The sequence below is a fragment of the Somniosus microcephalus genome, unplaced genomic scaffold (genome assembly GCF_052327205.1).
Source record: "Somniosus microcephalus isolate GS21.2 unplaced genomic scaffold, FLI_Smic_1.0 unresolved_chr4, whole genome shotgun sequence".
Lineage (NCBI taxonomy): Eukaryota > Metazoa > Chordata > Chondrichthyes > Squaliformes > Somniosidae > Somniosus > Somniosus microcephalus.
Genome location: NW_028225182.1, coordinates 22,204,892 through 22,231,205, shown reverse-complemented (window position 1 = coordinate 22,231,205; position 26,314 = coordinate 22,204,892).

The window sequence follows — 26,314 nt, the reverse complement described above, 5'->3', positions numbered from 1 at the left end:
TTGTCCCTTTTCGGATGACTTTATGATTTGGTCAGCATGGCGCCTTATTATGCTTTCTCCGATGTCCACGGTATACATCAGTAGTCCTAGTCGTGTGCAGAAAGTTCCAGGCTGCCATTTCTCAGTACGGTAGTCCCGGGCCAAAACCTGTTGGCCTATCTGGAAGGCCCTAGTTGGCCTTTCATTCATGCCTTGAAACTGCCGGTTCTCCACGTCCCTTCGGATGTTGGGCTTGACCAAATCCAGCCGGCATCTTAGGTTTCTATTGAAGAACATCATGGTGGGAGTTTGGTTGGTAACCATATGTGTTGCATTTCTGTATGCGAATAAGAAGTTATCCACCTTGTGCTGAAGTTTTATGTCTTCATTACCCATGGCCTTTATGGCCTTCTTGAAGGTCTGGACAAACCTTTCAGCCAATCCATTGGTGGCGGGATGGTATGGGGCGGACGTGCAGTGCTTTACCCCATTGTTCTTTAAGAACTTTCTGAATTCTTCGGACACAAATTGCGGTCCATTATCAGAACATATCTGTTCCGGCAGCCCATTCCTGGCAAATATGGTCCTTAATACTGTGATGGTTTTTTCCGTGGTGGTGGAGGACATCTTTATTACCTCCGGCCACTTGGAGTGTGCATCAACCGCGATTAAGAACATTGAGTCCATAAATGGACCAGCAAAGTCGATGTGCACCCTTTGCCAGGGAGATGAGGGCCACTCCCATGGACGTAGAGGGGCCTGTGGCGGAGCGTTTTGGACCTTCTGGCATCCTAGGCAGCTCTTGGTCATGTCTTCGATGTCTCCATCGATACCTGGCCACCATACAAACGCCCTAGCTAGGTTCTTCATTTTCACTCCACCCAGATGCCCCTCGTGAAGCTCCTTTAGCACTTTATCCTGGAGTTTGGGTGGAATCGCCACTCTGGATCCACACATCAAGGTTCCTCGGCACACTGACAGCTGTTCTCTTCTTTGCGAGAATGCTGGCAACAGTGGTTCGCCATGTGCTGGCCATCCCTTCACTGTTAAATCATAGACCCGTGAGAGAGTTGGGTCATTTCTTGTCTCCCTTTCAATGGCAGAATTTGTCACTGGTAGACAGTCCACTATGGTAGAGTGGAATATCTCTACTGGGTCTACTGTAGGTGCCTCTTCTATCGTTGGCAATGGTAGGCGCGATAAACCGTCAGCATTCCCATGCTGTTTTGACCCTTTGTATTCTATGTTGTATTGGTGTGCCCCTAGAAAAATGGACCACCTCTGTAGCCTTTGTGCTGTCATATGGGAACACCTTTTTTCGGGTTGAATATGGAGATGAGGGGTTGATGGTAAGTCAACAAGGTAAATTTTTGTCTGTGTAGGTAATGGTTGAATTTCTTCACTCCCCATACCAGGCTGAGTGCTTCCCTGTCTATTTGGGCATAGTTACGCTCAGCTGAGTTTAATGAGCGTGACGCAAAAGCTGTCGGCTGTTCTGAGCCATCAGGGAATTTATGGGACAATACCGCTCCTATGCCGTAAGGGGATGCATCGCACGCCAGTCTGATTGGTAGTGATGGGTTGTAATGAGCCAAAACTTCTTCGGATGTGATTAAGTCTTTACATTTATGGAAGGCACGTTTACAGTCTTCGTTCCATTTCCAAATCACTCCTGTCTGTAGAAGTTCTGTAGAAGAGTTGATAAGTTCGGTAAAAATTTATGATAGTAATTTATTAATCCCAGGAATGACCTTAATTGTGAAACATTTTCAGGTGCTGCGGCTTTTATAACTGCTTCAATTTTTTCAGGTGACTTATGCAACCCTTCCTTAGTAATTATGTGGCCACAATATGATATCTGATTTTGGAAAAATTCGCACTTGGGGCGATTTGCTCATAGGCCCCGTTCTTTCAGCCGAGTGAGCACCTGCTCCAAATTGGCAAGGTGCTCGTTGTCGTTTTCTCCTGTTACAAGGATGTTGTCTAGGTAGCATTGAGTCCCCAGAATCCCTTGCAGGACTTGCTCCATAGCTCTTTGCCAGATAGCTGGAGCTGATGCTACTCCAAAAACCAGTCGATTGTACTGGTACAGGCCTTTGTGTGTGTTTATTGTGAGATACTTTTTAGAGGCATCCTCAACCTCCATCTGTAGATATGCCTGTGCCAAGTCAATTTTGGTGAAACGTTTCCCTCCGGATAGTGAGGTGAAAATATCTTCTATCCTCAGAAGAGGATACTGTACTGTGTGAAGGACCGGTTTTACAGTCACCTTGAAGTCACCACAGATGCGAATTTTTCTCTGTTCTTCAGAGTTATTTTTCAATGCTTTTTTTATGACTGGAACGATGGGTGTTGCCCATTCGCTCCAATCTATTTTGGATAATACGCCTACTTTTTCCAAATTCTCCAGCTCTGCCTCGACTGCTGGACGTATTGCGTATGGCACCGGTCTTGCCTTAAAAAATTTGGGAATTCACAGAATCACAGAATCACAGAAACCCCACAGTGCAGATAGAGGCCATTTCGGCCCATCGAGCCTGCACCGACACATATCCCACCCAATCCCCGTAACCCCTACACCAACACATATCCCACCCTATCCCCGTAACCCCACGTATTTAATCCCCCCTAACACTAAGGGTCAATTTATCATAGCCAATCAACCTAACCTGCACATCTTCCACTTTTATTGAGGTGGTGATGCCTTTCAAGGTTCCTAGTTTCTCTTGAAACACTTCTTTGGCGTTGGCCAAGATGTCTTTTAATCGTTCAGGTATGATGTCATCATTGTTTTTTTCCTTACTGGTCACCGTCAGTGCCTGAATGGAGTGCCAGTCTAAACGTATCTTCCTGATCCATTCACGTCCCAACAACGGTGGACCACCATCTTGTAGAATGTATAAATACAACTTTTGTATTTCTTTGCTGTTGTATACAACAGGCACCCTTATTTTTCCTTTGGGGTATACTTTCTGCCCCGTATATGTTTTTAAGATAATGGATGTGTCTTTTAGAGGTATATGCGAAAATAGCCTCTCGTAATCTCGTCGATTTATTACGGTTAGAGCTGATCCTGTATCTAGCTCCATTTTAACTGGGGACCCTGCTATTGTGAGGGTAACCCAAATGGTTTGGTAATCCTCTTTGGCAAGTACATTATGTAATTTGAGACAGCTTAGTCTCTTGTTTCCGGAGTCGCTATCGCTCTTCTGGTCTTCGGAGCTACTGTCCATCATCATTTGTACCTTCCTGTACTTTTCTTTATTGATTTTTTTTTTCTGTCAGTTGGTTTATTTTGTCCAGATTGGCATACCCGTGCAATGTGTCCAATCTTCCCGCATTGCCTGCATGTTTTTTCCTTGAACCAGCAGTCCCTCTGGTTATGGGTGGATCTGCCGCAGCGATAACATCTTCCGAACCCCAGTGTCATTTCATGGGTGCCGAGGTCCTGTGTCTTTTGTTGTATCTCTGCAGCTCCTTTTGCTGCTGCTTCGTATGATACAGCCATACTGAAAGCTTTGTCCAATGTTAAATCTTTTTCAGAAAGCAGTCTTTTTTGTGTTCCTTCACTTAAGAGACCGCAAACGAATTTGTCTTGAAGATAATCCAATAGTCCTGCCCCGAATTGGCAGTACTTTGATAGCTTTCTTAATTCGGTTAGGTAATCAGCGTTACTTTCATTCTTGTGTTGATTTCTCTTGAAGAACTTGAATCGTTCCGCTATCAGCAGCAGTGTTGGGTTTAAGTGCTCCTGCAGGGTATCAACAATTTCTTTAAAATTCTTGTCCTTTGGTTTGGCTGGAGTGATTAAGTTTCGTAACAGCCCGTATGTCTTCGCGCCCATTAAGTTCAGAAGTACTGAAGCTTTTTTTTCATCTTCTATTCCATTTGCAGTGCAATATACCTCTACTCTTTCCACGTATGTGGTCCAATCCTCTATTTCGCTATCAAAAGCATCAATATTACCAGATTTAGGCATGTCAGAAAAGATATGGCGCTTCCCGCGCTTTTTTTTTTCTGTAGCAAAGATATGGCGCTTCCCGTGCTTTCCCGCCGCTGCTGCCGATAACAATGCTGTTTTACTGTGGTTTCCGTTTATTCACTGTTGGAGACTCGTTCCCGACGGAGGTCTAAACGCTGACCTGCTTGCCGCGCCGGCCGTCTCCCGAGTGCTCCCTCCCAGTCCGTTATTGCTTGCCTCCAATTTCGCTGCCTGTCTCAGCTGTAGAGCCCGCCGCTGGAGCCCCAGCCTGACGCCCAGGAAGGATTAGCGCAGTACCTGCCACCAGCTTGGCCAGCTGGTGAAACCACAGTTTCTCTTACTTCCTTGAGTCTTCTGGACGCCGGAGGAATCGATGTTTTTGAGGTGCTGCCGAATTGCAGGTAAGTCCGTTTCCACTTCATCGCCACTGTAGTGTCCGTGTGTAGATAAAGACACTGAAGACAGGAGTTGGTTCATAGGTATTTACTAAGCAAGTCTGGGGGGGGGGTTCTAAAGAATATACACAATACACAGGCTTATATAGCCCAAGTGGCAATTACCGGCATTACGCACACCTGGGGCTCTTAAAGGCACATACACCACATTTACCAAGGTGGCTCCTTCCAACTCCTTTACCAAGGTGGCTCCTTCCAACTCCTTTACCAAGGTGGCTTCTTCCAACCCCTTTACCCAAGGTGGCTTCTTCCAACCCCTTTACCAAGATGGTGTCTTGCACTAACTGCAGGCTAATCCAGCGTTTCGGCTGAAGAACAACTTGCCCGCCTCAGAGGCCCTTTAATGTCTAAAGTACACGGGGACAATCACCCCCAGAGAATCAATGTTTCTTTCTGGCCAAACATTCCTTACTTAAATTACCGGCTGTAATTGCTGCTTTGCGACCACAAACATTGTGTGAACTCTGTTATGGGATGGCCAGTCACCTCTGACCCAGAGCGGTGGTGCGGTTGGAACAGGTTCCTGCAGCTCACAGCCCATGGGTGACTGATCGGTTCCCCTTCTCGCGATAGCTCGACAAACACAAAGGCTAAATATCCGCGGCTAGGGAGAAAATGTTCCAGATTCTCCCTCCCGCCTCTGGCACTTGTCACCAAGGCATAAGCAGGTATCAGGGGGCAGGTGTGGTACTGGCCCATCGAGCAGGTATCAGGGGGCAGGTGTGGTACAGGCCCATCGAGCAGGTATCAGGGGGCAGGTGTGGTACTGGCCCATCGAGCAGGTATCAGGGGGCAGGTGTGGTACTGGCCCATCGAGCAGGTATCAGGGGGCAGGTGTGGTACAGGCCCATCAAGCAGGTATCAGGGGGCAGGTGTGGTACAGGCCCATCGAGCAGGTATCAGGGGGCAGGTGTGGTACAGGCCCATCAAGCAGGTATCAGGGGGCAGGTGTGGTACAGGCTCATTGAACAGGTATCAGGGGGCAGGTGTGGTACAGGCCCATCGAGCAGGTATCAGGGGGTAGGTGTGGTACCGGCCCATCGAGCAGGTATCAGGGGCAGGTGTGGTACTGGCCCATCGAGCAGGTATCAGGGGGCAGGTGTGGTACAGGCCCATCGAGCAGGTATCAGGGGGCAGGTGTGGTACAGGCCCATCAAGCAGGTATCAGGGGGCAGGTGTGGTACTGGCCCATCGAGCAGGTATCAGGGGGCAGGTGTGGTACAGGCCCATCAAGCAGGTATCAGGGGGCAGGTGTGGTACAGGCTCATTGAACAGGTATCAGGGGCAGGTGTGGTACTGGCCCATCGAGCAGGTATCAGGGGGCAGGTGTGGTACTGGCCCATCGAGCAGGTATCTGGGGCCAGGTGTGGTACAGGCTCATTGAACAGGTATCAGGGGGCAGGTGTGGTACTGGCCCATCGAGCAGGTATCAGGGGGCAGGTGTGGTACAGGCTCATTGAACAGGTATCAGGGGGCAGGTGTGGTACAGGCCCATCGAGCAGGTATCAGGGGGCAGGTGTGGTACAGGCTCATTGAACAGGTATCAGGGGGCAGGTGTGGTACAGGCCCATCGAGCAGGTATCAGGGGGCAGGTGTGACACTGGCCCATCGAGCAGGTATCAGGGGGCAGGTGTGGTACTGGGCCATCGAGCAGGTATCGGGGGCAGGTGTGACACAGGCCCATCGAGCAGGTATCAGGAGGCAGGTGTGGTACTGGCCCATCGAGCAGGTATCGGGGGCAGGTGTGACACAGGCCCATCGAGCAGGTATCAGGGGGCAGGTGTGGTACTGGCCCATCGAGCAGGTATCAGGGGGCAGGTGTGGTACAGGCTCATTGAACAGGTATCAGGGGGCAGGTGTGGTACAGGCCCATCGAGCAGGTATCAGGGGGCAGGTGTGGTACTGGGCCATCGAGCAGGTATCGGGGGCAGGTGTGACACAGGCCCATCGAGCAGGTATCAGGGGGCAGGTGTGGTACTGGCCCATCGAGCAGGTATCAGGGGGCAGGTGTGGTACAGGCTCATTGAACAGGTATCAGGGGGCAGGTGTGGTACAGGCCCATCGAGCAGGTATCAGGGGGCAGGTGTGACACTGGCCCATCGAGCAGGTATCAGGGGGCAGGTGTGGTACTGGGCCATCGAGCAGGTATCGGGGGCAGGTGTGACACAGGCCCATCGAGCAGGTATCAGGAGGCAGGTGTGGTACTGGCCCATCGAGCAGGTATCAGTGGCCAGGTGTGGTACTGGCCCATTGAGCAGGTATCAGGAGGCAGGTGTGGTACAGGCCCATCGAGCAGGTATCAGGGGGCAGGTGTGACACTGGCCCATTGAGCAGGTATCAGGGGCAGGTGTGGTACTGGCCCATCGAGCAGGTATCAGGAGGCAGGTGTGGTACTGGCCCATCGAGCAGGTATCAGGGGCAGGTGTGGTACAGGCCCATCGAGCAGGTATCAGGAGGCAGGTGTGGTACTGGCCCATCGAGCAGGTATCAGGGGCAGGTGTGGTACTGGCCCATCGAGCAGGTATCAGGGGCAGGTGTGGTACTGGCCCATCGAGCAGGTATCAGGGGCCAGGTGTGGTACTGGCCCATCGAGCAGGTATCAGGGGCAGGTGTGGTACTGGCCCATCGAGCAGGTATCAGGGGCAGGTGTGACACTGGGCCATCGAGCAGGTATCAGGGGCAGGTGTGACACTGGCCCATCGAGCAGGTATCAGGGGGCAGGTGTGACACTGGCCCATCGAGCAGGTATCAGGGGGCAGGTGTGGTACAGGCCCATCGAGCAGGTATCAGGGGCAGGTGTGGGACAGGCCCATCGAGCAGGTATCAGGGGGCAGGTGTGGTACAGGCCCATCGAGCAGGTATCAGGGGGCAGGTGTGACACAGGCCCATCGAGCAGGTATCAGGGGCAGGTGTGACACAGGCCCATCGAGCAGGTATCAGGGGGCAGGTGTGACACAGGCCCATCGAGCAGGTATCAGGGGGCAGGTGTGACACAGGCCCATCGAGCAGGTATCAGGGGGCAGGTGTGACACAGGCCCATCGAGCAGGTATCAGGGGGCAGGTGTGGTACAGGCCCATCGAGCAGGTATCAGGGGGCAGGTGTGGTACAGGCCCATCGAGCAGGTATCAGGGGGCAGGTGTGACACTGGCCCATCGAGCAGGTGTCAGGGGGCAGGTGTGGTACTGGCCCATCGAGCAGGTATCAGGGGGCAGATGTGGTACTGGCCCATCGAGCAGGTATCAGGGGTAGGTGTGGTACTGGCCCATCGAGCAGGTATCAGGAGGCAGGTGTGGTACAGGCCCATCGAGCAGGTATCAGGGGCAGGTGTGGTACAGGCCCATCGAGCAGGTATCAGGGGCAGGTGTGGTACAGGCCCATCGAGCAGGTATCAGGGGGCAGGTGTGGTACTGGCCCATCGAGCAGGTATCAGGGGGCAAGTGTGGTACTGGCCCATCGAGCAGGTATCAGGGGCAGGTGTGGTACAGGCCCATCGAGCAGGTATCAGGGGGCAGGTGTGGTACAGGCCCATTGAGCAGGTATCAGGGGGCAGGTGTGGTACAGGCTCATTGAACAGGTATCAGGGGGCATGTGTGGTACTGGGCCATCGAGCAGGTATCTGGGGCCAGGTGTGGTACAGGCTCATTGAACAGGTATCAGGGGGCATGTGTGGTACTGGGCCATCGAGCAGGTATCTGGGGCCAGGTGTGGTACAGGCTCATTGAACAGGTATCAGGGGGCAGGTGTGGTACTGGCCCATCGAGCAGGTATCAGGGGGCAGGTGTGGTACAGGCCCATCGAGCAGGTATCAGGGGGCAGGTGTGGTACAGGCCCATCGAGCAGGTATCAGGGGGCAGGTGTGGTACAGGCTCATTGAACAGGTATCAGTGGGCAGGTGTGGTACAGGCCCATCGAGCAGGTATCAGGGGCAGGTGTGGTACAGGCTCATTGAACAGGTATCAGGGGGCAGGTGTGGTACAGGCTCATTGAACAGGTATCAGGGGGCAGGTGTGGTACTGGCCCATCGAGCAGGTATCAGGGGGCAGGTGTGGTACTGGCCCATCGAGCAGGTATCAGGGGGCAGGTGTGGGACAGGCTCATTGAACAGGTATCAGGGGGCAGGTGTGGTACTGGCCCATTGAGCAGGTATCAGTGGCCAGGTGTGGTACTGGCCCATTGAGCAGGTATCAGGAGGCAGGTGTGGTACTGGCCCATCGAGCAGGTATCAGGGGGCAGGTGTGACACTGGCCCATCACTCAGGTATCAGGGGGCAGGTGTGGGACAGGACAATCGAGCAGGTATCAGGGGGCAGGTGTGGTACAGGCCCATCGAGCAGGTGTCAGGGGGCAGGTGTGGTACAGGCTCATTGAACAGGTATCAGTGGGCAGGTGTGGTACTGGCCCATCGAGCAGGTATCTGGGGCCAGGTGTGGTACAGGCTCATTGAACAGGTATCAGGGGGCATGTGTGGTACAGGCCCATCGAGCAGGTATCTGGGGCCAGGTGTGGTACAGGCTCATTGAACAGGTATCAGGGGGCAGGTGTGGTACTGGCCCATCGAGCAGGTATCAGGGGGCAGGTGTGGTACAGGCCCATCGAGCAGGTATCAGGGGGCAGGTGTGGGACAGGCTCATTGAACAGGTATCAGGGGGCAGGTGTGGTACAGGCCCATCGAGCAGGTATCAGGGGGCAGGTGTGGGACAGGCTCATTGAACAGGTATCAGGGGGCAGGTGTGGTACTGGGCCATCGAGCAGGTATCAGGGGGCAGGTGTGACACAGGCCCATCGAGCAGTTATCAGGGGCCTGGTGTGGTACTGGCCCATTGAGCAGGTATCAGTGGCCAGGTGTGGTACTGGCCCATTGAGCAGGTATCAGGAGGCAGGTGTGGTACTGGCCCATCGAGCAGGTATCAGGGGGCAGGTGTGGGACAGGACAATCGAGCAGGTATCAGGGGGCAGGTGTGGTACTGGCCCATCGAGCAGGTATCAGTGGCCAGGTGTGGTACTGGCCCATTGAGCAGGTATCAGGAGGCAGGTGTGGTACTGGCCCATCGAGCAGGTATCAGGGGGCAGGTGTGACACTGGCCCATCGCTCAGGTATCAGGGGGCAGGTGTGGGACAGGACAATCGAGCAGGTATCAGGGGGCAGGTGTGGTACAGGCCCATCGAGCAGGTGTCAGGGGGCAGGTGTGGTACAGGCTCATTGAACAGGTATCAGTGGGCAGGTGTGGTACTGGCCCATCGAGCAGGTATCTGGGGCCAGGTGTGGTACAGGCTCATTGAACAGGTATCAGGGGGCATGTGTGGTACAGGCCCATCGAGCAGGTATCTGGGGCCAGGTGTGGTACAGGCTCATTGAACAGGTATCAGGGGGCAGGTGTGGTACTGGCCCATCGAGCAGGTATCTGGGGCCAGGTGTGGTACAGGCTCATTGAACAGGTATCAGGGGGCATGTGTGGTACAGGCCCATCGAGCAGGTATCAGGGGGCAGGTGTGGTACAGGCTCATTGAACAGGTATCAGGGGGCAGGTGTGGTACTGGCCCATCGAGCAGGTATCAGGGGGCAGGTGTGGTACAGGCTCATTGAACAGGTATCAGTGGGCAGGTGTGGTACAGGCCCATCGAGCAGGTGTCAGGGGGCAGGTGTGGTACAGGCTCATTGAACAGGTATCAGTGGGCAGGTGTGGTACAGGCCCATCGAGCAGGTATCAGGGGCAGGTGTGGTACAGGCTCATTGAACAGGTATCAGGGGGCAGGTGTGGTACAGGCTCATTGAACAGGTATCAGGGGGCAGGTGTGGTACAGGCCCATCGAGCAGGTATCAGGGGGCAGGTGTGGGACAGGCTCATTGAACAGGTATCAGGGGGCAGGTGTGGTACTGGGCCATCGAGCAGGTATCAGGGGGCAGGTGTGACACAGGCCCATCGAGCAGTTATCAGGGGCCTGGTGTGGTACTGGCCCATTGAGCAGGTATCAGGAGGCAGGTGTGGTACTGGCCCATCGAGCAGGTATCAGGGGGCAGGTGTGACACTGGCCCATCGCTCAGGTATCAGGGGGCAGGTGTGGGACAGGATAATCGAGCAGGTATCAGGGGGCAGGTGTGGTACAGGCCCATCGAGCAGGTATCAGGGGCAGGTGTGGTACAGGCCCATCGAGCAGGTATCAGGGGGCAGGTGTGGTACTGGCCCATCGAGCAGGTATCAGGGGGCAGGTGTGGTACAGGCCCATCGAGCAGGTATCAGGGGGCAGGTGTGGTACTGGCCCATCGAGCAGGTATCAGGGGGTAGGTGTGGGACAGGCCCATCGAGCAGGTATCAGGGGCAGGTGTGGGACAGGCCCATGGAGCAGGTATCAGGGGGCAGGTGTGGTACAGGCCCATCGAGTAGGTATCAGGGAGCAGGTGTGACACAGGACCATCGAGCAGGTATCAGGGGGCAGGTGTGGTACTGGGCCATCGAGCAGGTATCAGGGGGCAGGTGTGACACAGGCCCATCGAGCAGGTATCAGGGGCAGGTGTGGTACAGGCTCATTGAACAGGTATCAGGGGGCATGTGTGGTACTGGGCCATCGAGCAGGTATCTGGGGCCAGGTGTGGTACAGGCTCATTGAACAGGTATCAGGGGGCAGGTGTGGTACTGGCCCATCGAGCAGGTATCTGGGGCCAGGTGTGGTACAGGCTCATTGAACAGGTATCAGGGGGCAGGTGTGGTACTGGCCCATCGAGCAGGTATCTGGGGCCAGGTGTGGTACAGGCTCATTGAACAGGTATCAGGGGGCATGTGTGGTACTGGGCCATCGAGCAGGTATCTGGGGCCAGGTGTGGTACAGGCTCATTGAACAGGTATCAGGGGGCAGGTGTGGTACTGGCCCATCGAGCAGGTATCAGGGGGCAGGTGTGGTACAGGCTCATTGAACAGGTATCAGTGGGCAGGTGTGGTACAGGTCCATCGAGCAGGTGTCAGGGGGCAGGTGTGGTACAGGCTCATTGAACAGGTATCAGTGGGCAGGTGTGGTACAGGCTCATTGAACAGGTATCAGGGGGCAGGTGTGGTACAGGCTCATTGAACAGGTATCAGGGGGCAGGTGTGGTACAGGCCCATCGAGCAGGTATCAGGGGGCAGGTGTGGGACAGGCTCATTGAACAGGTATCAGGGGGCAGGTGTGGTACTGGCCCATCGAGCAGGTATCAGGGGGCAGGTGTGACACAGGCCCATCGAGCAGGTATCAGGGGGCAGGTGTGGTACTGGCCCATCGAGCAGGTATCAGGGGCAGGTGTGGTACAGGCCCATCGAGCAGGTATCAGGGGGCAGGTGTGGTACTGGCCCATCGAGCAGGTATCAGGGGCAGGTGTGGTACAGGCCCATCGAGCAGGTATCAAGGGCAGGTGTGGGACAGGCCCATGGAGCAGGTATCAGGGGGCAGGTGTGGTACTGGGCCATCGAGCAGGTATCAGGGGGCAGGTGTGACACAGGACCATCGAGCAGGTATCAGGGGCAGGTGTGGTACTGGCCCATCGAGCAGGTATCAGGGGGCAGGTGTGACACAGGCCCATCGAGCAGGTATCAGGGGGCAGGTGTGACACAGGCCCATCGAGCAGGTATCAGGGGGCAGGTGTGGTACAGGCCCATCGAGCAGGTATCAGGGGGCAGGTGTGGTACAGACCCATCGAGCAGGTATCAGGGGGCAGGTGTGACACAGGCCCATCGAGCAGGTATCAGGGGGCAGGTGTGGTACTGGGCCATCGAGCAGGTATCAGGGGGCAGGTGTGACACAGGCCCATCGAGCAGGTATCAGGGGGCAGGTGTGACACAGGCCCATCGAGCAGGTATCAGGGGGCAGGTGTGGTACTGGGCCATCGAGCAGGTATCAGGGGGCAGGTGTGACACAGGCCCATCGAGCAGGTATCAGGGGGCAGGTGTGGTACTGGCCCATCGAGCAGGTATCAGTGGCCAGGTGTGGTACTGGTCCATTGAGCAGGTATCAGGAGGCAGGTGTGGTACTGGCCCATCGAGCAGGTATCAGGTGGCAGGTGTGGTACAGGCCCATCGAGCAGGTATCAGGGGGCAGGTGTGGTACAGGCCCATCGAGCAGGTATGAGGGGCAGGTGTGGTACAGGCCCATCGAGCAGGTATCAGGGGCAGGTGTGACACTGGCCCATCGAGCAGGTATCAGGGGGCAGGTGTGGGACAGGCCCATCGAGCAGGAATCAGGGGGCAGGTGTGGTACAGGCCCATCGAGCAGTTATCAGGGGCAGCTGTGGTACTGGCCCATCGAGCAGGTATCAGGGGCAGGTGTGGTACAGGCCCATCGAGCAGGTATCAGGGGGCAGGTGTGGTACTGGCCCATCGAGCAGGTATCAGGGGCAGGTGTGGTACAGGCCCATCGAGCAGGTATCAGGGGCAGGTGTGGGACAGGCCCATCGAGCAGGTATCAGGGGGCAGTTGTGGTACAGGCCCATCGAGCAGGTATCAGGGGGCAGGTGTGACACAGGTCCATCGAGCAGGTATCAGGGGCAGGTGTGGTACTGGCCCATTGAGCAGGTATCAGGGGGCAGGTGTGGTACTGGCCCATCGAGCAGGTATCAGGAGGCAGGTGTGACACTGGGCCATCGAGCAGGTATCATGGGGCAGGTGTGGTACTGGCCCATCGAGCCGGTATCAGGGGGCAGGTGTGGTACAGGCCCATCGAGCAGGTATCAGGGGGCAGGTGTGGTACAGGCCCATCGAGCAGGTATCAGGGGGCAGGTGTGGTACTGGCCCATCGAGCAGGTATCAGGGGGCAGATGTGGTACTGGCCCATCGAGCAGGTATCAGGGGTAGGTGTGGTACAGGCCCATCGAGCAGGTATCAGGGGGCAGGTGTGGTACAGGCCCATCGAGCAGGTGTCAGGGGCAGGTGTGGTACAGGCTCATCGAGCAGGTATCAGGGGCAGGTGTGGTACTGGCCCATCGAGCAGGTATCAGGGGGCAGGTGTGGTACAGGCCCATCGAGCAGGTGTCAGGGGGCAGGTGTGGTACAGGTCCATCGAGCAGGTATCAGGGGCAGGTGTGGTACTGGCCCATCGAGCAGGTATCAGGGGCAGGTGTGGTACTGGCCCATCGAACAGGTAGCAGGGGGCAGGTGTGGTACAGGCCCATCGAGCAGGTATCAGGAAGCAGGCATGGAACAGGCCCATTGAGCAGGTATCAGGGGGCAGGTGTGGTACTGGCCCATCGAGCAGGTATCTGGGGCCAGGTGTGGTACAGGCTCATTGAACAGGTATCAGGGGGCATGTGTGGTACTGGGCCACCGAGCAGGTATCTGGGGCCAGGTGTGGTACAGGCTCATTGAACAGGTATCAGGGGGCAGGTGTGGTACTGGCCCATCGAGCAGGTATCAGGGGGCAGGTGTGGTACAGGCTCATTGAACAGGTATCAGTGGGCAGGTGTGGTACAGGCCCATCGAGCAGGTGTCAGGGGGCAGGTGTTGTACAGGCTCATTGAACAGGTATCAGTGGGCAGGTGTGGTACAGGCCCATCGAGCAGGTATCAGGGGCAGGTGTGGTACAGGCTCATTGAACAGGTATCAGGGGGCAGGTGTGGTACAGGCCCATCGAGCAGGTATCAGGGGGCAGGTGTGGTACTGGCCCATCGAGCAGGTATCAGGGGGCAGGTGTGGTACAGGCTCATTGAACAGGTATCAGGGGGCAGGTGTGACACAGGCCCATCGAGCAGGTATCAGGGGCAGGTGTGGTACTGGCCCATCGAGCAGGTATCAGTGGCAGGTGTGGTACAGGCCCATCGAGCAGGTATCAGGGGGCAGGTGTGGTACAGGCTCATTGAACAGGTATCAGGGGGCAGGTGTGACACAGGCCCATCGAGCAGGTATCAGGGGGCAGGTGTGTTACAGGCCCATCGAGCAGGTATCAGGGGGCAGGTGTGGTACAGGCTCATTGAACAGGTATCAGGGGGCAGGTGTGACACAGGCCCATCGAGCAGGTATCAGGGGCAGGTGTGGTACTGGCCCATCGAGCAGGTATCAGGGGCAGGTGTGGTACAGGCCCATCGAGCAGGTATCAGGGGGCAGGTGTGGTACTGGCCCATTGAGCAGGTATCAGGAGGCAGGTGTGGTACTGGCCCATTGAGCAGGTATCAGGAGGCAGGTGTGACACAGGCCCATCGAGCAGGTATCAGGGGGCAGGTGTGGTACTGGCCCATTGAGCAGGTATCAGGAGGCAGGTGTGGTACTGGCCCATCGAGCAGGTATCAGGGGGCAGGTGTGGGACAGGACAATCGAGCAGGTATCAGTGGCCAGGTGTGGTACAGGCCCATCGAGCAGGTATCAGGGGCAGGTGTGGTACTGGCCCATTGAGCAGGTATCAGGGGGCAGGTGTGGTACTGGCCCATCGAGCAGGTAACAGGGGGCAGGTGTGACACTGGCCCATCGCTCAGGTATCAGGGGGCAGGTGTGGGACAGGACAATCGAGCAGGTATCAGTGGCCAGGTGTGGTACTGGCCCATCGAGCAGGTATCAGGGGGCAGGTGTGGTACTGGCCCATCGAGCAGGTATCAGGGGCAGGTGTGGTACTGGCCCATCGAGCAGGTATCAGGGGCAGGTGTGGTACTGGCCCATCGAGCAGGTATCAGGGGGCAGGTGTGGTACAGGCCCATCGAGCAGGTATCAGGGGGCAGGTGTGGTACTGGCCCATCGAGCAGGTATCAGGGGCAGGTGTGGTACTGGCCCATCGAGCAGGTATCAGGGGCAGGTGTGGTACTGGCCCATCGAGCAGGTATCAGGGGCAGGTGTGGTACTGGCCCATCGAGCAGGTATCAGGGGGCAGGTGTGGTACAGGCCCATCGAGCAGGTATCAGGGGGCAGGTGTGGTACAGGCCCATCGAGCAGGTATCAGGGGCAGGTGTGGTACAGGCCCATCGAGCAGGTATCAGGGGCAGGTGTGGGACAGGCCCATGGAGCAGGTATCAGGGGGCAGGTGTGGTACAGGCCCATCGAGTAGGTATCAGGGGCAGGTGTGGTACAGGCCCATCGAGTAGGTATCAGGGGGCAGGTGTGACACAGGACCATCGAGCAGTTATCAGGGGCAGGTGTGGTACTGGCCCATCGAGCAGGTATCAGGGGGCAGGTGTGACACAGGCCCATCGAGCAGGTATCAGGGGGCAGGTGTGACACAGGCCCATCGAGCAGGTATCAGGGGGCAGGTGTGGTACAGGCCCATCGAGCAGGTATCAGGGGCAGGTGTGGTACAGGCCCATCGAGCAGGTATCAGGGGGCAGGTCTGGTACTGGCCCATCGAGCAGGTATCAGGGGGCAGGTGTGACTCTGGGCCATCGAGCAGGTATCATGGGGCAGGTGTGGTACTGGCCCATCGAGCAGGTATCAGGGGGCAGGTGTGGTACAGGCCCATCGAGCAGGTATCAGGGGGCAGGTGTGGTACAGGCCCATCGAGCAGGTATCAGGGGGCAGTTGTGGTACAGGCCCATCGAGCAGGTATCAGGGGCAGGTGTGGTACTGGCCCATCGAGCAGGTATCAGGGGGCAGGTGTGGTACAGGCCCATCGAGCAGGTATCAGGGGGCAGGTGTGGTACAGGCCCATCGAGCAGGTATCAGGGGGCAGGTGTGGTACTGGCCCATCGAGCAGTTATCAGGGGGCAGGTGTGGTACAGGCCCATCGAGCAGGTATCAGGGGGCAGGTGTGGTACAGGCCCATCGAGCAGGTATCAGTGGCCAGGTGTGGTACTGGCCCATTGAGCAGGTATCAGGAGGCAGGTGTGGTACTGGCCCATCGAGCAGGTATCAGGGGGCAGGTGTGGTACTGGCCCATCGAGCAGGTATCAGGCGGCAGGTGTGACACTGGCCCATCGAGCAGGTATCAGGGGGCAGGTGTGGGACAGGCCCATCGAGCAGGTATCAGGGGGCAGGTGTGGTACTGGCCCATCGAGCAGGTATCAGGGGGCAGGTGTGGTACTGGCCCATCGAGCAGGTATCAGGGGCAGGTGTGGTACAGGCCCATCGAGCAGGTATCAGGGGGCAGGTGTGGTACAGGCCCATCGAGCAGGTATCAGGGGCAGGTGTGGTACAGGCCCATCGAGCAGGTATCAGGGGCAGGTGTGGGACAGGCCCATCGAGCAGGTATCAGGGGGCAGGTGTGACACAGGCCCATCGAGCAGGTATCAGGGGCAGGTGTGGTACTGGCCCATCGAGCAGGTATAAGGGGGCAGGTGTGACACAGGCCCATCGAGCAGGTATCAGGGGGCAGGTGTGACACAGGCCCATCGAGCAGGTATCAGGGGGCAGGTGTGGGACAGGCCCATCGAGCAGGTATCAGGGGGCAGGTGTGGTACAGGCCCATCGAGCAGGTATCAGGGGGCAGGTGTGGTACAGGCCCATCGAGCAGGTATCAGGGGGCAGGTGTGGTACTGGCCCATCGAGCAGGTATCAGGGGGCAGGTGTGGTACTGGCCCATCGAGCAGGTATCAGGGGTAGGTGTGGTACTGGCCCATCGAGCAGGTATCAGGGGGCAGGTGTGGTACTGGCCCATCGAGCAGGTATCAGGGGGCAGGTGTGGTACTGGCCCATCGAGCAGGTATCAGGGGGCAGGTGTGGTACTGGGCCATCGAGCAGGTATCAGGGGGTAGGTGTGGTACAGGCCCTTCGAGCAGGTATCAGGGGGTAGGTGTGGTACAGGCCCATCGAGCAGGTATCAGGGAGCAGGCATGGAACAGGCCCATTGATCAGGTATCAGGGGGCAGGTGTGGTACAGGCCCATCGAGCAGGTATCAGGGGGCAGGTATGGTACTGGCCCATCGAACAGGTAGCAGGGGGCAGGTGTGGTACAGGCCCATCGAGCAGGTATCAGGAAGCAGGCATGGAACAGGCCCATTGAGCAGGTATCAGGGGGCAGGTGTGGTACTGGCCCATCGAGCAGGTATCTGGGGCCAGGTGTGGTACAGGCTCATTGAACAGGTATCAGGGGGCATGTGTGGTACTGGGCCATCGAGCAGGTATCTGGGGCCAGGTGTGGTACAGGCTCATTGAACAGGTATCAGGGGGCAGGTGTGGTACAGGCCCATCGAGCAGGTATCAGGGGCAGCTGTGGTACAGGCCCATCAAGCAGGTATCAGGGGGCAGGTGTGGTACTGGCCCATCGAGGAGGTATCAGGGGCAGCTGTGGTACAGGCCCATCAAGCAGGTATCAGGGGGCAGGTGTGGTACTGGCCCATCGAGGAGTTATCAGGGGGCAGGTGTGGTACAGGCCCTTCGAGCAGGTATCAGGGGGCAGGTGTGGTACTGGCCCATCGAGAAGGTATCTGGGGCCAGGTGTGGTACAGGCCCATCGAGCAGGTATCAGGGGGTAGGTGTGGTACTGGCCCATCGAGCAGGTATCAGGGGCAGGTGTGGTACTGGCCCATCGAGCAGGTATCAGGGGCAGGTGTGGTACAGGCTCATTGAACAGGTATCAGTGGGCAGGTGTGGTACAGGCCCATCGAGCAGGTATCAGGGGCAGGTGTGGTACAGGCTCATTGAACAGGTATCAGTGGGCAGGTGTGGTACAGGCTCATTGAACAGGTATCAGGGGGCATGTGTGGTACTGGGCCATCGAGCAGGTATCAGGGGCAGGTGTGGTACAGGCTCATTGAACAGGTATCAGTGGGCAGGTGTGGTACAGGCTCATTGAACAGGTATCAGGGGGCATGTGTGGTACTGGGCCATCGAGCAGGTATCAGGGGCAGGTGTGGTACAGGCTCATTGAACAGGTATCAGGGGGCAGGTGTGGTACTGGCCCATCGAGGAGTTCTCAGGGGGCAGGTGTGGTACAGGCCCTTCGAGCAGGTATCAGGGGGCAGGTGTGGTACTGGCCCATCGAGAAGGTATCTGGGGCCAGGTGTGGTACAGGCCCATCGAGCAGGTATCAGGGGGCAGGTGTGGTACTGGCCCATCGAGCAGGTATCAGGAGGCAGGTGTGGTACAGGCTCATTGAACAGGTATCAGGGGGCAGGTGTGGTACAGGCTCATTGAACAGGTATCAGGGGGCAGGTGTGGTACAGGCTCATTGAACAGGTATCAGGGGGCAGGTGTGACACAGGCCCATCGAGCAGGTATCAGGGGGCAGGTGTGACACAGGCCCATCGAGCAGGTATCAGGGGCAGGTGTGGTACAGGCCCATCGAGCAGGTATCAGTGGCCAGGTGTGGTACTGGCCCATCGAGCAGGTATCAGGGGGCAGGTGTGACACAGGCCCATCGAGCAGGTATCAGGGGCAGGTGTGGTACAGGCCCATCGAGCAGGTATCAGGGGGCAGGTGTGGTACTGGCCCATCGAGCAGGTATCAGGGGGCAGGTGTGGTACAGGCCCATCGAGCAGGTATCAGGGGCAGGTGTGGTACAGGCCCATCGAGCAGGTATCAGGGGGCAGGTGTGGTACTGGCCCATCGAGCAGGTATCAGGGGGCAGGTGTGGTACAGGCTCATTGAACAGCTATCAGGGGGCAGGTGTGGTACTGGGCCATCGAGCAGGTATCAGGGGGCAGGTGTGACACAGACCCATCGAGCAGGTATCAGGGGCAGGTGTGGTACTGGCCCATCGAGCAGGTATCAGTGGCCAGGTGTGGTACTGGCCCATTGAGCAGGTATCAGGAGGCAGGTGTGGTACTGGCCCATCGAGCAGGTATCAGGGGCAGGTGTGGTACTGGCCCATCGAGCAGGTATCAGGGGCAGGTGTGGTACTGGCCCATTGAGCAGGTATCAGGAGGCAGGTGTGGTACAGGCCCATCGAGCAGGTATCAGGGGGCAAGTGTGACACTGGCCCATCGAGCTGGTATCAGGGGGCAGGTGTGGGACAGGCCCATCGAGCAGGTATCAGGGGGCAGGTGTGGTACTGGCCCATCGAGCAGGTATCAGGGGCAGGTGTGGTACAGGCCCATCGAGCAGGTATCAGGGGGCAGGTGTGGGACAGGCCCATCGAGCAGGTATCAGGGGGCAGGTGTGGTACTGGCCCATCGAGCAGGTATCAGCGGGCAGGTGTGACACAGGCCCATCGAGCAGGTATCAGGGGGCAGGTGTGACACAGGCCCATCGAGCAGGTATCAGGGGGCAGGTGTGGTACAGGCCCATCGAGCAGGTATCTGGGGCAGGTGTGGTACAGGCCCATCGAGCAGGTATCAGGGGGCAGGTGTGGTACTGGCCCATCGAGCAGGTATCAGGGGGCAGGTGTGACTCTGGGCCATCGAGCAGGTATCATGGGGCAGGTGTGGTAATGGCCCATTGAGCAGGTATCAGGGGGCAGGTGTGGTACAGGCCCATCGAGCAGGTATCAGGGGGCAGGTGTGGTACAGGCCCATCGAGCAGGTATCAGGGGGCAGGTGTGGTACTGGCCCATCGAGCAGGTATCAGGGGGCAGGTGTGGTACAGGCCCATCGAGCAGGTATCGGGGGCAGGTGTGATACTGGCCCATCGAGCAGGTATCAGGGGGCAGCTGTGGTACTGGCCCATCGAGCAGGTATCAGGGGGCAGGTATGGTACAGGCCCATCGAGCAGGTATCAGGGGGCAGGTGTGGTACTGGCCCATCGAGCAGGTATCAGAGGCAGGTGTGGTACAGGCCCATTGAGCAGGTATCAGGGGGCAGGTGTGGTACTGGCCCATCGAGCAGGTATCAGGGGCAGGTGTGGTACTGGCCCATCGAGCAGGTATCAGGGGGCAGGTGTGGTACAGGCCCATCGAGCAGGTATCAGGAGGCAGGTGTGGTACAGGCCCATCGAGCAGGTATCAGGGGGCAGGTGTGGTACAGGCCCATCGAGCAGGTATCAGGGGGCAGGTGTGGTACAGGCCCATCGAGCAGGTATCAGGGGCAGGTGTGGTACTGGCCCATCGAGCAGGTATCAGGGGGCAGGTGTGGTACAGGCCCATCGAGCAGGTATCAGGGGGCAGGTGTGGTACTGGCCCATCGAGCAGGTATCAGGGGGCAGGTGTGGTACAGGCCCATCGAGCAGGTATCAGGGGCAGGTGTGGTACTGGGCCATCGAGCAGGTATCAGCGGGCAGGTGTGGTACAGGCCCATCGAGCAGGTATCAGGGGGCAGGTGTGGTACTGGCCCATCGAGCAGGTATCAGGGGGCAGGTGTGGTACAGGCCCATCGAGCAGGTATCAGCGGGCAGGTGTGGTACAGGCCCATCGAGCAGGTATCAGGGGGCAGGTGTGGTACTGGCCCATCGAGCAGGTATCAGGGGGCAGGTGTGGTACAGGCCCATCGAGCAGGTATCAGGGGCAGGTGTGGTACTGGGCCATCGAGCAGGTATCAGGGGGAAGGTGTGGTACAGGCCCATCGAGCAGGTATCAGGGGGCAGGTGTGACACTGGCCCATCGTGCAGGTATCAGGGGCAGGTGTGGTACTGGCCCATTGAGCAGGTCTCAGGGGCAGGTGTGGTACAGGCCCACTGAGCAGGTATCAGGGGGTAGGTGTGGTACAGGCCCTTCGAGCAGGTATCAGGGGGCAGGTGTGACACTGCCCCATCGAGCAGGTATCAGGGGGCAGATGTGGTACTGGGCCATCGAGCAGGTGTCAGGGGGCAGGTGTGGTACAGGCCCATCGAGTAGGTATCAGGGGGCAGGAGTGGTACAGGCCCATCGAGCACGTATCAGGGGCAGGTGTGGTACTGGCCCATCGAGCAGGTATCAGGGGGCAGGTGCGACACTGGCCCATCGAGCAGGTATCAGGGGCAGGTGTGGTACTGGGCCATCGAGCAGGTATCAGGGGGCAGGTGTGGTACAGGCCCATCGAGCAGGTATCAGGGGGCAGGTGTGGTACAGGCCCATCGAGCAGGTATCAGGGGGCAGGTGTGACACTGGCCCATCGAGCAGGTGTCAGGGGCAGGTGTGGTACAGGCCCATCGATCAGGTATCAGGGGGTAGGTGTGGTACAGGCCCATCGATCAGGTATCAGGGGGTAGGTGTGGTACAGGCCCATCGAGCCGGTATCAGGGGGCAGGTGTGGTACAGGCCCATCGAGCAGGTATCAGGGGCAGGTGTGGTACTGGCCCATCGAGCAGGTATCAGGGGGCAGGTGTGGTACAGGCCCATCGAGCAGGTATCAGGGCCAGGTGTGGTACTGGCCCATCGAGCAGGTATCAGGGGGTAGGTGTGGTACAGGCCCATCGAGCAGGTATCAGGGGGCAGGTGTGGTACTGGCCCATCGAGCAGGTATCAGGGGGCAGGTGTGACACTGGCCCATCGAGCAGGTGTCAGGGGCAGGTGTGGTACAGGCCCATCGATCAGGTATCAGGGGGTAGGTGTGGTACAGGCCCATCGAGCCGGTATCAGGGGGCAGGTGTGGTACAGGCCCATCGAGCAGGTATCAGGGGCAGGTGTGGTACTGGCCCATCGAGCAGGGAGCAGGGGGCAGGTGTGACACTGGCCCATCGAGCAGGTATCAGTGGCCAGGTGTGGTACTGGCCCATCGAGCAGGTATCAGGGGGCAGGTGTGGTATTGGCCCATCGAGGAGTTATCAGGGGCAGGTGTAGTACACGCCCATCGAGCAGGTATCAGGGGGCAGGTGTGGTACTGGCCCATCGAGCAAGTATCAGGGGCAGGTGTGGTACAGGCCCATCGAGCAGGTATCAGGGGGTAGTTGTGGTACAGGCCCATCGAGCAGGTATCAGGGGGCAGGTGTGACACTGGCCCATCGAGCAGGTATCAGGGGCAGGTGTGGTACTGGCCCATCGAGCAGGTATCAGGGGGCAGGTGTGACACTGGCCCATCGAGCAGGTATCAGGGGGCAGGTGTGGTACAGGCCCATCGAGCAGGTATCAGGGGCAGGTGTGGTACTGGCCCATCGAGCAGGTATCAGGGGGCAGGTGTGACACAGGCCCATCGAGCAGGTATCAGGGGCAGGTGTGGTACTGGCCCATCGAGCAGGTATCAGGAGGCAGGTGTGGTACAGGCCCATCGAGCAGGTATCTGGGGGCAGGTGTGGTACTGGCCCATCGAGCAGGTATCAGGGGGCAGGTGTGGTACAGGCCCATCGAGCAGGTATCAGGGGCAGGTGTGGTACTGGCCCATCGAGCAGGTATCAGGGGGCAGGTGTGACACTGGCCCATCGAGCAGGTATCAGGGGGCAGGTGTGGTACAGGCCCCTCGAGCAGGTATCAGGGGGCAGGTATGGTACAGGCCTATCGAGCAGGTATCAGGTGGCAGGTGTGACACAGGCCCATCGAGCAGGTATCAGGGGCATGTGTGATACTGGCCCATCGAGCAGGTATCAGGGGCAGGTGTGGTACAGGTCCATCGAGCAGGTATCAGGGGGCAGGTGTGGTACAGGTCCATCGAGCAGGTATCTGGGGCCAGGTGTGGTACAGGCCCATCGAGCAGGGAGCAGGGGGCAGGTGTGGGACGGGCCCATCGAACAGGTATCAGGGGGCAGGTGTGGTACTGGCCCATCGAGCAGGTATCAGGAGGCAGGTGTGGTACTGGCCCACTGAGCAGGTATCAGTGGCAGGTGTGGTACTGGCCCATCGAGCAGGTATCAGGGGCAGGTGTGGTACAGGTCCATCGAGCAGGTATCAGGGGGCAGGTGTGGTACAGGTCCATCGAGCAGGTATCTGGGGCCAGGTGTGGTACAGGCCCATCGAGCAGGGAGCAGGGGGCAGGTGTGGGACGGGCCCATCGAACAGGTATCAGGGGGCAGGTGTGGTACTGGCCCATCGAGCAGGTATCAGGAGGCAGGTGTGGTACTGGCCCACTGAGCAGGTATCAGTGGCAGGTGTGGTACTGGCCCATCGAGCAGGTATCAGGGGGCAGGTGTGACACAGGCCCATCGAGCAGGTATCAGGGGCAGGTGTGACACTGGCCCATCGAGCAGGTATCAGGGGCAGGTGTGGTACAGGCCCATCGAGCAGGTATCAGGGGCAGGTGTGGTACTGGCCCATCGAGCAGGTATCAGGGGGCAGGTGTGGTACAGGCCCATCGAGCAGGTATCAGGGGGCAGGTGTGGTACAGGCCCATCGAGCAGGTATCAGGGGCAGGTGTGGTACTGGCCCATCGAGCAGGTATCAGGGGGCAGGTGTGGTACAAGCCCATCGAGCAGGTATCAGGGGCAGGTGTGGTACAGGCCCATCGAGCAGGTATCAGGGGGCAGGTGTGGTACTGGCCCATCGAGCAGGTATCAGGGGCAGGTGTGGTACAGGTCCATCGAGCAGGTATCAGGGGGCAGGTGTGATACTGGCCCATCGAGCAGGTATCAGGGGCAGGTGTGGTACAGGCCCATCGAGCAGGTATCAGGGGGCAGGTGTGATACTGGCCCATCGAGCAGGTATCAGGGGCAGGTGTGGTACAGGTCCATCGAGCAGGTATCAGGGGGCAGGTGTGGTACTGGCCCATCGAGCAGGTATCAGGGGGCAGGTGTGGTACTGGCCCATCGAGCAGGTATCAGGGGGCAGGTGTGGTACTGGCCCATCGAGCAGGTATCAGGGGCAGGTGTGGTACAGGCCCATCGAGCAGGTATCAGGGGGCAGGTGTGGTACTGGGCCATCGAGCAGGTATCAGGGGCAGGTGTGGTACAGGCCCATCGAGCAGGTATCAGGGGGCAGGTGTGGTACAGACCCATCGAGCAGGTTTCAGGGGCAGGTGTGGTACTGGCCCATCGAGCAGGTATCAGGGGGCAGGTGTGGTACAGGCCCATCGAGCAGGTATCAGGGGGCAGGTGTGGTACTGGCCCATTGAGCAGGTATCAGGGGGCAAGTGTGGTACAGGCCCATCGAGCAGGAATCAGGGGGCAGGTGTGGTACAGGCCCATTGAGCAGGTATCAGGGGGCAAGTGTGGTACAGGCCCATCGAGCAGGAATCAGGGGGCAGGTGTGGTACAGGCCCATTGAGCAGGTATCAGGGGCAAGTGTGGTACAGGCCCATCGAGCAGGAATCAGGGGGCAGGTGTGGTACAGGCCCATTGAGCAGGAATCAGGGGGCAGGTGTGGTACAGGCCCATCGAGCAGGAATCAGGGGGCAGGTGTGGTACAGGCCCATCGAGCAGGAATCAGGGGGCAGGTGTGGTACAGGCCCATCGAGCAGGAATCAGGGGGCAGGTGTGGTACAGGCCCATCGAGCAGGAATCAGGGGGCAAGTGTGGTACAGGCCCATCGAACAGGTATCAGGGGGCAGGTGTGGTACTGGCCCATCGAGCAGGTATCAGGGGGCAGGTGTGGTACAGGCCCATCGAGCAGGTATCAGGGGCAGGTGTGGTACTGGCCCATCGAGCAGGTATCAGGGGGCAGGTGTGGTACAGGCCCATCGAGCAGGTATCAGGGGGCAGGTGTGGTACTGGCCCATCGAGCAGGTATCAGGGGCAGGTGTGGTACAGGCCCATCGAGCAGGTATCAGGGGGCAGGTGTGGTACAGGCCCATCGAGCAGGTATCAGGGGCAGGTGTGGTACTGGCCCATCGAGCAGGTATCAGGGGCAGGTGTGGTACAGGCCCATCGAGCAGGTATCAGGGGGCAGGTGTGGTACAGGCCCATCGAGCAGGTATCAGGGGGCAGGTGTGGTACAGGCCCATCGAGCAGGTATCAGGGGGCAGGTGTGGTACAGGCCCATCGAGCAGGTATCAGGGGGCAGGTGTGGTACAGGCCCATCGAGCAGGTATCAGGGGCAGGTGTGGTACAGGCCCATCGAGCAGGTATCAGGGGGCAGGTGTGGTACCGGCCCATCGAGCAGGTATCAGGGGGCAGGTGAGGTACTGGGCCATCGAGCAGGTATCAGGGGCAGGTTTGGTGCAGGCCCACCGAGCAGGTATCAGGGGGCAGGTGTAGTACACGCCCATCGAGCAGGTATCTGGGGGCAGGTGTGGTACTGGCCCATCGAGCAGGTATCAGGGGGTAGGTGTGGTACTGGCCCATCGAGCAGGTATCAGGGGCAGGTGTGGTACCGGCCCATCGAGCAGGTATCAGGGGGCAGGTGAGGTACTGGGCCATCGAGCAGGTATCAGGGGCAGGTGTGGTGCAGGCCCATCGAGCAGGTATCAGGGGGCAAGTGTGGTACAGGCCCATCGAGCAGGTATCAGGGGGCAGGTGTGGTACAGGCCCATCGAGCAGGTATCAGGGGGTAGGTGTGGTACAGGGCCATCGAGCAGGTATCAGGGGGCAGGTGTGGTACTGGCCCATCGAGCAGGTATCAGGGGCAGGTGTGGTACTGGCCCATCGAGCAGGTATCAGGGGGCAGGTGTGACACTGGCCCATCGAGCAGGTATCAGGGGCAGGTGTGGTACAGGCCCATCGAGCAGGTATCAGGGGGCAGGTGTGGTACTGGCCCATCGAGCAGGTATCAGGGGGCAGGTGTGGTACAGGCCCATCGAGCAGGTATCAGGGGCAGGTGTGGTACAGGCCCATCGAGCAGGTATCAGGGGCAGGTGTGGTACAGGCCCATCGAGCAGGTATCAGGGGCAGGTGTGGTACAGGCCCATCGAGCAGGTATCAGGGGCAGGTGTGGTACAGGCCCATCGAGCAGGTATCCGGGGACAGGTGTGGTACTGGCCCATCGAGCAGGTATCAGGGGGCAGGTGTGGTACAGGCCCATCGAGCAGGTATCAGGGGGCAGGTGTGGTACAGGCCCAGCGAGCAGGTATCAGGGGGCAGGTGTGGTACAGGCCCATCGAGCAGGTATCAGGGGGAAGGTGTGGTACTGGCCCATCGAGCAGGTATCAGGGGACAGGTGTGGTACTGGCCCATCGAGCAGGTATCAGGGGCATGTGTGGTACTGGCCCATCGAGCAGGTATCAGGGGCATGTGTGGTACTGGCCCATCGAGCAGGTATCAGGGGACAGGTGTGGTACTGGCCCATCGAGCAGGTATCAGGGGCAGGTGTGGTACTGGCCCATCGAGCAGGTATCAGGGGGCAGGTGTGGTACAGGTCCATCGAGCAGGTTTCT